Genomic DNA, 14,362 nt, shown 5'->3' with positions numbered 1-14,362 from the left:
CCGTGAATAGACCACAGTTTGTTATTCATTCATCGGTGGATGGATTCCTGGATTGTATCCAACTTTTGGCAATTATGAATAATGCCACTATGAACATTGGTGTGTAGATGTCTATTTGTGTCACTGCTTTCAGTTCTTCTGGGTATATACCCAGTAGTGGTATTGCAGAGTCACATGACAACTCTACATTCAACTTCTTTGGGAACTGCCAAACAGGCCTCCACAGTGGCTGTGCCAGTCTCCATTCCCACCAACAGTGAATAAATGTTTCTATCTCTCCATATCCTCTCCACATGTAGTTCTCTTTTTAATAGTGGCCATTCTGATATGTTTGAAATGATATCTCATAGTAGTTTTGATTTGCATTTCCCTAGTCATTAGTGATGTTGAGCATTTTTTCATGTGTTTTTGTTATTTGTATTTCTTCTTTGGACAAATGTCTATTCAGGTCTTTTGCCCATTTTTTAATAGGGTCTATTTTTTTTTTAAGATTTATTTTATTTATTGCCCTCCCCCCCCCCCCCCATTGTTTGCTGTCACTCTCTGCTTTCTGTCCATTTTCTGTGTGCTCTCTGTGTCTGCTCGTCTTCTCTTTAGGAGGCACCGAACCTGGGACCTCCCATGTAGGGGAGAGGCGCTCAACCACTTGAGCTACCTCAGTTCCTTGGTTTGTTGAATATTTCATTGTTTTTACTCTTTGTGTCTCTTTGTTGCGTCACCTCGCTCTGCTTGCCTGTTGCACCAGCTCACCTTCTCTAAGAGGCACTGAGAACTGAACCCGGGACCTCCCATGTAAGCAGGACTCCAATCACTTGAGCCACATCCGCTTCCCTTGTTTGTCTTTTTATTGAGTTGTAACATCTTTTATATATCCTGGATATCAAACCCCCATTGGATATGTGATTTCCAAGTATTTTCTCCCATTGAGTTGGTTGCCTTCTCACCCTTTGACAAACTCCTGTGAGGTACAAAAGTGTTTAGTTTTGAGGAGGTACCATTTATAAGTTTTTTTCCTTTTGTTGTACTTGTTTTGGGTGTAAGGTCCAAGAAACTACCGCCTACTACAAGGTCTTGAAGGTGTTTCCCTACATTTTCTTCTAGTAGTTTTATGATCCTGACTTTTATATTTCATCCATTTTGAGTTGATTCTTGTGTAGGTAGTGAGATAGGGATCCTCTTTTATTCTTTTGGTTATGGATACCCAGTTCTTTCTGCACCATTTGTTGAAGAGACAGTTTTTGTCCCATTTGTATGGACTTGGTAGGTTTGTCAAAAACCAGTTTACTGTATAGGTGAGGATTTATTTCTGGAGTCTCAAATTCTATTCTGCTAATCAATGTGTCTATCTTTATGTCAGTACCATACTGTTTTGACATGGATAAAAAAAACATGAGCCATCCATATGCTGCTATAAGAAACTCACCTTAGACCCAGGAATACAAATCTCACTCTAAAAGTGCATGAAGTACACTATTTCAGTCATTTTGTACCTCTTGCCTGTTAATATAATCTGGAAATGGGACTGGAGTGCCATTTCCATCAAAGACTGAAGCTGTTGGAATGTTTGCTTTCATGAATGTGGCCACTTTTCCCCTTGTGACTCTTATTATTTCTCCTTTTAGAGAGAATGGATTAAAGATCTATACTCATCCAAAGCAAAACTTTAAAACTATAGAAAAATATACAATATGACATATGTATATGTAATATGGAGTAGACATAAGCACAAAAATGTTGATTAAATTTGTGTGCACTAAAACTTCAAATTTGTATTTGCATATCATGTAACTGACAAAGGGTTCCATATAAATCAAGAAAATGAGAAAATGCTGTAATAGGCGGTTTACAGATGAGGATCCTGAATAGTCATTAACATGAACAATTGCTTACCCTTACATGTAATTAGAGAATTAAGCATTAAAGCAGCATTGAGATACCATTTCACTTCCAATCAGATGGACAAAAAGTGAAAAACAAAACAACCTGACACTTCCACATGTTTCTGAGCCTGAGCTGTGGGCTCTCATACTTTGCTGATGGCAATGTAAATTTATATTTGGACAGTAAAGATTCCTATATAGTAACCTAGCAATTTGGCCGATTAGTGTATATATTCTGTAGGAATTCTTGCATGTACACTCAAGGAGACATGTACAGAAGTGTGATTATAGTATTTTTTTTCATCAAACAGGATGAAAAGCTATGTGTCTTTTATTTTATTTTTTAATTATCTTTTTTTAAAGTTAATAGATCATTCAAAAGATTATAGTATTTTTAATTGCAAAAACCTGGAACTATCCATTTGAAGAATGGGTAAATTGTATATTCCTAGTATGGTTTTAAAGTGAATTATTGGGAGTATGTATACCAACTTGGATAAATGACTGAAAAAGTGGCCCAATGATAGGTGCTCTATGATAAGATAAAGTACTCTGAAAACATGTAAAAGAAAGTTGTTGATAGATGCATTAACATATAGTAAAAGTGTAAGCATATTGAGAATGATACACTAAAATCTGGCTTTGTTAACTTCTGGAGAAGTAGGAGATAAATGGGATTGAGACATACTCAGAGGAGGCTCCAGTTGTATTTGTGAAGTGTTATTTTGTTTTAAAAAGTAAGCAACTGAAAGTTTTGGATACTGAAAGCTAAGTGATGATCATTCTATATTTTTCTGTATGTTTGATATTTAACAATAATTCTTAAAAAGCTCTTTATTATGAAAAAAAAAAAGAAAGTACAATCAAGGAAGCGGATTTGGCTCAATGGGTAGAGCATCTACCTACCACATGGGAGTTCCATGGTTCAAGCCCCGGGCCTCCTTACCCATGTGGTTAGCTGGCTCATGCACAGTGCTGTTGCGCACAAGGAGTGCCGTGCTACACAGGGGTGTCCCCCACATAGGGGAACCCCATGCACAAGGAGTGCACCTCATAAGGAGAGCCGCCCCATGTGAAAAAAGTGCAACCTTCTCAGGAGTGGCACCACACACACAGAGAGCTGACACAGCAAGATGTTGCAACAAAAAGAAACACAGATTCCCAGGGCCACTGACAAGAATACAAGTGGACACAGAAGAACACACAGCAAATGGACACAGAGAACAGACAACTGGGGTGGGAAGGGGAGAGAAATAAATAAAAAATAAATCTTAAGAAAAAAAGGTACAATAATGAAAATGTGTTATTACCAGTTGTAGCAAACATTCCACACTAATGTAAGGCATTGGTGGTGGGGTGGTACATAGGAATCCTGAATTTTTATTCATGATTGTTATTTAAACTGCTCTGAAAAAGAAAAAAAATTGATCATAAATGTGAAGGTATGTTTCTGGACTCTCAATTCTATTTGATTCATCTATATGTCCAGATCACATATTATCTAGATATACTGGTTTTGAAACTGGGAAATGTGATTTCTTCAGCTTTGTCTCTTTCAAGTTTATTTTAGGTATTCTGGATTCCTTACATTTCCATATGAATTTGGATCAATTCCTCAATTTCTAAAAAAAGTCAGTTGGGTTTTGAAAGAGATTACGTTGAATCCGTATTCACCTTCATTTTTGAAGAATGTTTTCTCTGGTTATAGAATTCTAGATTGGTCATTTTTTGCTTTGTTGTTGCACTTTTTCCCTCCAGTGCTTCAAAACAGCATTCCCTTATTTTCTTGCTTTCACTGTTTCTGCTGAGAAAACACATAGTTGTTCATTTGAAGGTAGTTTTACTTTTTATCCAACTGCCTCTATGATTACATTTTTGTCTTTAGTTTTCAGTCGCTTTTCTATGATGTCCCTAGATGTTGTTTTCTTTGTATTTATCTTGCTCGACATTGTGGGGTTTCCTAAATTTGTTGCAATATGCCTTTCATCAGTTTTTTCCATTTCCAAGACATTATCTCTAGAAATATTGTTTCAGCACCTCTCCCCTGCCCCCTTGCACACACACACACATTTTCTCTCTAAGTTCCTACAGGAACTTCAGTTACATATGTTAGATTCACTGTCCTCTTTGTCTTTTATATAATTTTCTGCATTTTCCATCCCTTTACTTCTCAATTTTTTATTCCTGACATTTTCTTTTGACTTATCTTCCCATTCACTAACTCTCTCTTTATCTATTCCAAATCTGTTAAACTCACACATTAGTTCTTAATTTCAATATTGTACATTTTTGGCTCTAAAACTCCCATTAAGTTCTTTTTAATAGTTTCCAGTTCTTAGATGAAACAATCTTGTCCTTTATTTACTTGAACATATTTGGCCTAGTTATTTGAAGTCTATGTTTGATAACTTCATTATCTGCATTCTTTATGTCTTTTTTGATCATCTATTATTTTTCTTTTATTTTTATGAATTTATTTTGTCTCCTTATAGGCTGGTTAATTTTAACTGAGCTCCAGACATTGTAATTTAAAAATTATAAAAAGAATTTTCAATCTTAGAATAATAGTATCTTCTTCCAAGCAGGATTTATATTTGCTTCTGAAAAGAGGCTGACAATCCCAGATTACCTTTATCCAGTCATAGATTGAGATGATTCAAAGCTGGTTTTCAGGCCCTGTTAGAGCCATTCTATTTATGAGTGACCATTATTCCTAGCATGTAGTAATTTGAATCCCAGTCAGAAGCCTGGCAGGGAGATCACCAGGCTCCTTCCTCAGAGGCCCTGAACACCCATTTTGTTGCTCATTTGCAATCATATAAATTTGTGGAAAGGTCCGCAAAGCTTTTCTGTCTCACACCTTTTCAATATCTTTTCTGGATTTAGCAGACATCTCACTATGATTTTTTGTTGTTGTTGTTGTTTGGTCACACATTATCTCTTTATACTTTGCACATGCATAACATAGAAATATGATTATATCTCATTCAGTTGTATTCTAAATACAATTGTTTGCTCATCCCAGGTTCTCAGTAATTCTGAAAGAGAATTACTGGTTAACATAATAGCATCAATATAATGAAATAGGGTTACAGCCACTGGTTTCTTCCACAGGGTCAGATCCTTTGCCAGGAAATGGTTGGCTGTGCATATTGCCTTGGGGAAGCACTGTAGAAGTCCGTTGCTGGCCTTCCCATAGGAAGGTGAATGCAGGCTGGCTTCACTTGCCAAAGGAGATACTAAAGAAAACGTTAGCAAGACCTAAAACAAAGTGAGAGTGACATAATTGCTTACTAATTTCTAGCAATAAACCAGCAATATTTGGGACTGCTGCCTACAGCAGAGGTATTACTTTAATCTATGATAATCTACTGTTACCCATTACCCCTGACAGCCCCCAATGGCCACTCTCTTTACGTGGCCATACAGCTGCTTCTTCAGCAGAGGTGGGGCAAATCAGACAAATATGAGCTAAACCATACACCTCTTAATTACCAGGCAGAGAGGTCGTATCTGTGACATATAACATCTTAAAGCTTTAATACATATAATGCTAATTTTTTTATTAGTATCCTACAAACCTAGGGAGATTGCACCCAAGCTAAATAAAATGGAAACCATTATAGTTTATGCAAGAAATGTTCTTCTTTTCTTCCTTGCTCCTCAGGACACTAAAACCTCTTTTTTTCTTTAATAAAATTCTAAAATTATGAATAATCTAAAAGCATATTGACTACCAAGTTCTGGAATAATTATAATCGTTTAAATCATTTTAATCATAATTTAGAAAAGATCTTTTTGTAGCTATCAAGGAATTTTTCCTTTACTTGCTGAAATTTGACATTTAATTATTACTGTCATCTCAAAGGCTGTTAAAATTTAATTGGGGAATTACAGGACAGACTGTACAAAACAAGGTTTATTCTGTAATATCCCTTCTATTCCTATCATTTTAATTTCCAGGTCTAGTGGGCAGAATTCTAGGCTAAACTCACATCTCCCCTATCTTTCCACTCCCAGACCATCCCCTTAGTTTCCTAAACTAGTTTTACTGGAATTCAGTCAAGGTTAGGAGAAGACCTGGGATTAGGGAGGCTATGGAAAGATTATGGAAGAATTCATGATAAACTTTTTAGCATTTTTCCTTTAAATTATTTCTTTATTCAGATTTTATGTGACTTTTTATCCTATTTGGCTTCTCCAGTTTGGACTAAAGGAGTGCTCATTTACCAATATACATGCTTCTTTGATTTTTTGGCCATTTGAATAGAGCTCTTTTAAGAATTTTCATTTGTTAATTTAATATTACCATCTGGAGGTATAAAAATATACACTGAACCAACAGATAAATACAAAAAGAGTTAAGACACACCAACAGAAACATAAAACTCACTAATCTGACTCATAATTCTTACTCCTTTGGTATGATTATCTCCAAGCTCTCCATCATTTTTCGTCCCTGATTTTTACTGCTTTAAGATCTCCTCTGGAATCAGCATTTTCTGTAATATGCAAGCTTGTTCTTGGAAACACTTATATTAGTAACCAGCAACCAGTTAGGAATACTTGAGCAGTATAAGCACTAATTTAGCAGTTTAGACAGACAGACATTTAATGCTTATATATTCTGGATTACTCTTCAGGAGTATACTTGGACTCAAAGTTCAGGAGTAAGCTATTGATTCAAAGCTGAATGTTCATTTTAATACCTTGATAAAAATTCTCTTCAAAATAAAGTGTGACTAAAATTTAAAATATTGTCAAAATAACATCCCATAAACTCTTCCACAGTTTATACAAGTATTATGAGCTTTCATTTTTGTAATTTATAACTTACTCCAGTCTGCAAATCCCTTTCTAGCTTTAACTTTTCTTCTAAGCGGCAGACTTCTTTGTTTTCCTTGAGAAAAAACAGTGGACTGTCCTGGGCCACCCTCTGTTGGGGGTCGGGAGACATCTGTGGAAGGACATCTGGGACACCTGCCAGCAGTGACTGGTAACTATCACATCCCTGCCTACTCCTCTAACACCCCTCTCTGGAATGTTGAGGTAGATGCCCTTGCAAAGATCTGAAGCCATACCACTGAGACCCAAGAAGCAGCAGAGTCTCCCCAGGAAAAGCAGACATCAAGGCTACCAGACCCTGTGGCAGCAGTTCCAGCTGCCTGTTACAATGCTTTTGGTGCCTCCTATTTCTCATGGGCTTAAGATTCCCAACCAGCGAGACTGCTTAGGCCAGTACCATGGCCAAAGGACCTCATTTCCCCAGTTCGTATGGTTTGAGGCATAGGCAACGGCAAATTATTATTTGTATCTATGTGGACTCTTCTTATGCTTAAACTAGTTTTTTGATGTCACTGAAGAAAATTCAGAGAATTTAAAAGGGAAAACCTCCTCATAAAGCCCCTACCTGGTACTTTGTTAGCTACTAATGGAAATGCTGCTTGTATACTGTTCGACCATGTACAGTTTGATACTATTGATTAATTCCAAAAAGAAATATTGGATTAAGTTTGTAAATGGATCTTTTCCTCTGGGTATATTAGATTATATTGGATTCACAGATTCACTTGATTAAGTAATTATGTAAACCTCTTGTGCCAGTAGGGTGTTGAGTCCCCACCCTTTGGTGGGTGGGGACTCACAGATAAAAGGCATGGCAAAGGACAGAGTTGAAGGTTTTTGGCATTGGAGTTTGATGCTGAAGCCTTAAGCTGGAGCCCTGGGAAGAGAGGAACCCAGGAAGCCTGAGCCCTCACAAATGACGGCAGTCATCTTGTTCCAACATGTGAAAATAGACTTTGGTGAGGGAAGTAACTTATGCTTTATGGCCTGGTACCTGTAAGCTCCTACCCCAAATAAATACTCTCTATATAAAAACCAACCATTTGCTGGTATTTTGCATCAGCACCCCTTTGGCTGACTAATACAGACCAGCATAATCTGCCCATTATTGTTCCCCATAAGCATCTTTCTTCTCCCCTGTAGCACCCTAGCTAATACCCTCCTACAGTGGTCCTCAGCTTTAACTCATGCCCAGTCAGACCCAATGTTGCATTGGCACAAACCTACAATCCTTGGGTGCTATTGGCCTTCCTTGGACTCTTGTAAATTGGGCAGCATGGAACACCTTGCTGGCACAGTATAATGTAACACATCAACAGGTGTAGAATGAGACCTTCTCATTTAAGACTGAAATACAGCTGCTGTCTTTCAATGAGACTTGTAATTATATTTTTTCCCTTGTAAGGGGAACGGATGAATAAGTCTAAACCTTTATTAGGATGCTGTATATGATAGTTTAAAATGATTAACAGTTGAATCTGTCACGCTAGGTCATGTTACTCCTGACTGTATGGAACAAGAAAGCATCTGTAATATGGGGTGGGTACCCCCCCCTCAATTATGTAATTTCATTGTCAAGCATTAATGTTCAATGTTGTGTATATATTCCTGATCATTCCCATAATATTTCTTAAGCTCTAATTCATATGCAAGAGCACATATAGCACATTGATAAATTAGTACTGGCCCCCTAACCAACTGGTTTAATTCCCTTTCCCAGCCCTGGCAACGTGTCTTCATAAGTCTACTAGCTTTGAATGGAGAATTTATTATTATTCTGTTGTCTTTTATACTGTTGCTGTGGAATGTGGATGCAATGCTTGCATGTCTTGTGGCAAACGCAGGCTGCTGCATTGGGGTGGATTGTGGGGTCCCTGGGCCCAGGCCCTTATCAGGCCCTTGGCATGCAGCCACCTACAGGACCTAGACTTAAGTTAAAGGTCACCAACACCACCCCCCTCTAAGGGGAGATAATGTCTTAAACCAAATCTCCTCTGAGCGGTAAAACCTCATTCCTAGATAACATCACCAAACCCCATGCACGCAGTCATGGGACCCTAGCAGGAATCCTGTTCTCAAGCCCTGTGGAATGTCTTTGTCCTGGGGCCCCCTCTGTTTCCTGCTTCTTTGCAGGGCATAAACTTCATACTTTGATTGGCCACCACTGAGGTCTCTCCTACTCTTAAGTCCCAATAAAGCTCATGCCCAACCATTTGTCTAGTGAATTTTTTATTCTTAGAGCTGCCCCATCCCATGCCCTTCAGAGTTGGGTTGAAACAGTATGTTAGTGCCTTTCACGTTGTCCCACAAGTCTCTTATGCATTTCTCATTTGTTTCATGCTTTTCTCTATCTGCTCTAGAGATTCCGTAATTTCAATTATCCTGTCTTCTGGTTTGCTGATTCTTTCTTCTGTATGTTCAAATTTGCTGTTGAATGCCTTTAGTGCCTTTTTAACCTCCATTATTGTGTTTTTCATCCCCCAAAATTCTGTTTGGTTCCTTTTTAAAACTTCTAATTCTGATTTTTGCTCACGCTTCATATTCTTGATTTCCTTAGTTCTATGTCAATGTTTTCCTTTAGCTCATTGAACTTACTTTGGCGATTTGACTAAACAGCTGTCATTAGTTGTTTGAATGTCTGTATTTCCTCTGTTGTTTTAATTTGTTTCTGTGAATGGAGCATCCCTTCCTGCCACTTTGTATGATTTGTGATCTTTTGTTGATGTCTGGACATTTGATTATTTTGATGTGCTATCTCTGGAAGTCAGTTTCTCCCTCTTCCCTAAGGTTTTAGTGTAGATTGCCTGTATGTTAAGGCTTTTCTTAAAATTTAGCCCAGGTTATCCTGAAATTTAGAACAGCCCATAGTTAACAGCTTGGTTTTTCTCAGGTCTCTCTGAGCTGATGTCTTGCCTTGAATGTACACAGTAACTTCCAAGAATTCTCTAGCTTAAGTAGCATATCTCTAGCATATCTCCAGAAGGAGATAGACTCTCCCCAGCAATAATTCTTGAAGTCCTGGGCTGTGTTCTTTGCTTTTACACAGTTCTTCCTCTCTGGAAACTGTGGTTGACTTAGCTCCACTCCTGCACTCTGGTCTGCCTTTTCACTGCAGCATTCAGACCTAGGTCTGAGCTGCCATTCAGTGTTTCTCCACCCCCTTTCCTTGCAGCTTTTCTACCCCAGTAGCTTCTAATCTTATGCCCAGATTCTGTCTTCCCCCAAGCCAGGTGGGTTTATATACAAAGACAACCAATATTTTCATTTAAATGCACCAGTAATCAGACCCCAGGGACTCAGACCAGACACCAAAGTGGTACCATGGGTCATCTGGTTTCAGGAAGCCACACTTGAACGCATGCATGTACTGCTGCCATGGTTTTTCAGGCCAATTCTGAATGTCTATGGTGGAACAGTTGTAAGGGACTGGCAGTAGAACATGCCCTTTCTGCAGAGTTCCTGTTGTAAACTGCACAAACTGCCACATGGATATGAGTATGGGGAAAGGGTCCAAACTGGTAAATTTATCACTCTAATGTTTTTAGGTGCTACTGCCTCCAAGTCAACATTCATTGAGTTGTTCTCTAGTCTTAATTATCTTTAGAGTTTTGAGAGAGTTGATTTTGCCCTTCATTTTGCTATTTCTAAGGGGGAACATTTACCAGGATGTCTTATGCCACATCTTGATTATTTCACTTCTTCATATTTTAATATATCAGGACCTTCAAAAGATACAGATGGGGGAGCAGATGTGGCTCAAGCATTTGGACTCCCAGCTCCCACATGGAAGTTTCCACGTTCAGTTCCTGGTGCCTCCTAAAGAAGATGAGCAGTCACAGTGAGCTGACGCAACAAGCTGATGCAATAAGTTGACATAATGAGCAGACACAATAAGCAGGGAGCAGATGTGGCTCAAGCAGTTGGGTACCCACCTCACACATGGCAGGTCCTGTGTTCAGTTCATACTGCCTTCTAAAGATGATGAACAGACACAACAAGCAGACACAATGAGCATACACAGTGAGCAGACAGATGAGGGAGACATCTTGGGGTTGGAGGTGGGAGATAGAAGTGGCTGGACCTCTTTTGACTCCTGCAACTACTCTAGGTACCCCTGCCCCTCACCTCTCCTGACAAACTGCACATTGGACTTTGTTTTAGTTTCCTGGCCTGCTCTAGCAACTACCATGCAGTGGGCTGGCTTAAATGGAAATTGATGAACTCATGGTTTTAAGTTTGGGGAAAAGTCCAAATCAAGATGTCATTAACATGATGCTTTCTTCCTGAAGACTGGCATTCTGGGGCTGGCTGCCAGTGAAACTTGGTCCTTGGCTTGTCACATGGCAAGGCTTATGGTGGCACTTCCTTGTCTGTCTCTTCTCTTCTGAGTTCCATTGATGGTCAAGTGCTGGTTGCTCCCTCTGTGGCTTTCTTTCTCTCTCTATCTGAGTTAACTTCTGCTTATAAAGCACTCCAGTAATAGGACTAAGACCTATCCTGATTGAGGTGGGCCACACCTTAACTGAAGTAACCTCGCACAAGGTCTTAATTGCAATGGGTTCATACTTCCTTAGAATGGGTTTAGTTTAAGAACGTGTTTTCTGGGATATATACAGCTAGAAATCACTTTAGACCTCCTCATCATTCATATTCCAGACTTCCTTATTTCCCCTTGTCCTAGATACAGATGTCAATTGCTTTATTACTTCCTGCCTTTAATATGCAACATAACTGCAACGTTTCTGTTTCTGGATCATGGCAAAGGTGTTAAGACAGTTTTGTTTTGCTTTTTTGTTTTTTTTTTAAGTTCACCTCTATTTCTTTTTCATCTATCTTTTCCTTCTTTCCTGCCTCATTACATCTTGTCCAGTTGTCCCACTCATCCTTCTCCTGATTTTAAAAACTCATCCATACCAGTAGTTAGAGTGTACATACGTTTAAAGTGTTAGATTCACTTAATGTCTAAGACTTTTAGTAAGAAAAATGTTACTTGGCCAATTCATCATTTTCAGAATTTAGTCAGAGGTAAAACTAAGGTTTGAAAAATAATTCATTAAATGTAGATAGATGATTCATCTACAGCTCAAAGGCCAGGGCTGGGAGGGATGGATCAGCAATGACCAGTGGGGTCAGACTGAACTTAGGACAGTGGCTAGGGCTCACTCTATATCAGGTTCCAAAGGGTTTCCTGGAGTACTTGCTGAGAATGCCAATTCCTGGCACTGCTAGAAAGTCTCATTCAGTGGATCCAGTAGGTCGGGCAACACTGAACTAGACTGGGATTAAATATAGCCAGGTCAGCATGTAGCACCTAATAGTTGAGAGATCTGGATCTGGGATCTTATTCTAAGGGTAATTATCTGTGTGTATGGGAGTGGGGGCAAGTAAACTTCCCTGAGCCTCGGTTTTCCTTCTGCATAAAGGAGGGATAAGAATAATGAATCTGATGAGCTAATATTTAGGAAAATGTTAATATGCCTTTCTCCTCTACCCCTCTGAATTATGTTTACTCCCTACCCCTCTGGCCTGATGTACATTGCCTTGGGGGGAGGGTGTTAACATTGGTTTCAGAAGGTTTGCAAAGAGAAAGAAGGAATTTATATTCAGATTCTGATATTCAAAATAGGATCCTTCAGCAAGACAATAGCTATAAGAGAGTATTTCTACTTTCCTTTATCCACTCTTCATATCCATGTCCTTCTCATACACTATAGTTACATATTAAAAAAAAAAAGTCTGGAGTTTTCAGATATCAAAAATTCTCATATAAATTAGCAGGTAGGCCAGGAAACTTGGAGCTTTATGGTAATGGATGATATGGTAGGGGAAAAATAAGAAAATCCCACCTCTTTCCGAGGAGATTATAGAAAGAAGGAGAGCAAGGGCAAGTGGGACCAAGGTGAAGTAGTAGAGAGGAGGAGGCCCTCATAAGAACCTCGTGAGAACAAACAGGTTAGGTTAGTTACAGGCAAAATAAGAGATTTTTTCTCAGAACACCTGAGCATAGGGTTAGTGAGTTTGTCACACCCAACGTAAGTACTTTAAAAATACTTAAAAAGTACTTAAAAATTGTGAAGAATTCTCCTTCGAAATTTTTTGTGGTTGACAGAAGCAAAAACAGATTAAGGTTTTAGATAACATGACTACAGCAGAGGTGAATATTGACTAATAAAATACAATAGATTTTTAAACTAAGTCCACTGACCAAAGTGAGATGAGCCAGTCAAACAAATACCTTTGTTAAAATACCTGTTCTCTAGTTCCCTTAATCCTGGAAGGTTTTCCTTTTGGGCTTGGAAGGGGCAGAGTGGGGGAGAGGTTAACACCTGAGCTTTGGAGTCAGACTGAGTAAGGTTAGAATCTTGTTTCTGTATTTACCAACTGTGTGACCTGGAAAATATGTATAATTTCTCTAAACCTCAGGCTTCTCATGAGTAAAATGAAGATAGTTATAGAGACTCCCCTCCCAGGGATTTTGTTAGGGAAGACAATCTGTTCTCTGCGCTTGGGAAAGATTATTAGATAGCTTCAATTAAGAATTCTAGTGGAATTCTTAAAAGCAAAGAGGCCTAAGCCCTATTTAGACCTATTGAGTAAGAATTCCCAGAGATATATTTTAAAAAGCAACATAGGAGGTGTATTAGTCAGTGTTCTCTAAGGAAACAATTGACAGACGATATCTGTAAATAGTATGAGATTTTATAAAATTATTTCATGTGACTGTGGGGATGCACAAATCCAGGTTCTGTAGGCAGGCTGCAAACCAGGGGCTCCAATGAAAGTCCAATGAAGGTCCTGGATGAGTTTCTCGGAGACATTGACTGTCCAAAGACGACCTGGGAAATTCTCTCTGAATGCTGAAATCACTTTCCCTTTTAAGGTATTCAACTGATTGGATAAAATACTGCTGTCGGTAATCTCCCTGATTGACTGTAGTTTTAATCAGTCATCTATGCAGTAAACTCACTGATGACTAAAGCCCAAAAATGTCCTTGTATTACAATTAGACCAGTGCTTGCTTGACCAAACAACTAGGCACAATTACCCAGCTGAGTTGACACATGAGCCTAGCTATCACAGTCCAACTTAGAGATTACTTTAATTTCTAAGTACAAACAATAACAAAAATGCATATGTATATATATATCTGCCTAGTGATAGTCAACTCTCCTGTGTACAACTGGAAAGGCATTAAATTCCTATAGAATAGGGTGCAACTCCTTGGGTAATATTCACTCTTAAATTTGACACCTTAAATATTATAACATGAAAATAATACAACTTGTCATATGATAATGGAAAGGATTAGGGAAGAAAGAAAGATATTCACTTTATGTACATAGATAGTCATACTCATAACAAAACAAGGAAGAAAGATTCGTGACTATTACAGTCCTCATTTCTGTAACTGGTCATGTGGTCAAAGTTCATATTTATCACTACTTTCTTCCACTGCCCATTCCATGTTCCCATTACCCTCAGGAAGCACTTCAGCTGGCTGTGGTATTTTACTTGGTGGGGCAATCAAAACTTTCATTCCTGAAGATTCTGGTCCATTAATCCTGCTTGGAATGATTTGTTGCAATTTTCTACTGACTTAATCACAGGGCACGGAAGTACTAAGAGATGCCCTAGAG

This window comes from Dasypus novemcinctus, chromosome 4, assembly GCF_030445035.2.
Source record: "Dasypus novemcinctus isolate mDasNov1 chromosome 4, mDasNov1.1.hap2, whole genome shotgun sequence".
NCBI classification, from domain to species: domain Eukaryota; kingdom Metazoa; phylum Chordata; class Mammalia; order Cingulata; family Dasypodidae; genus Dasypus; species Dasypus novemcinctus.
This window is presented reverse-complemented; position numbering follows the sequence as displayed.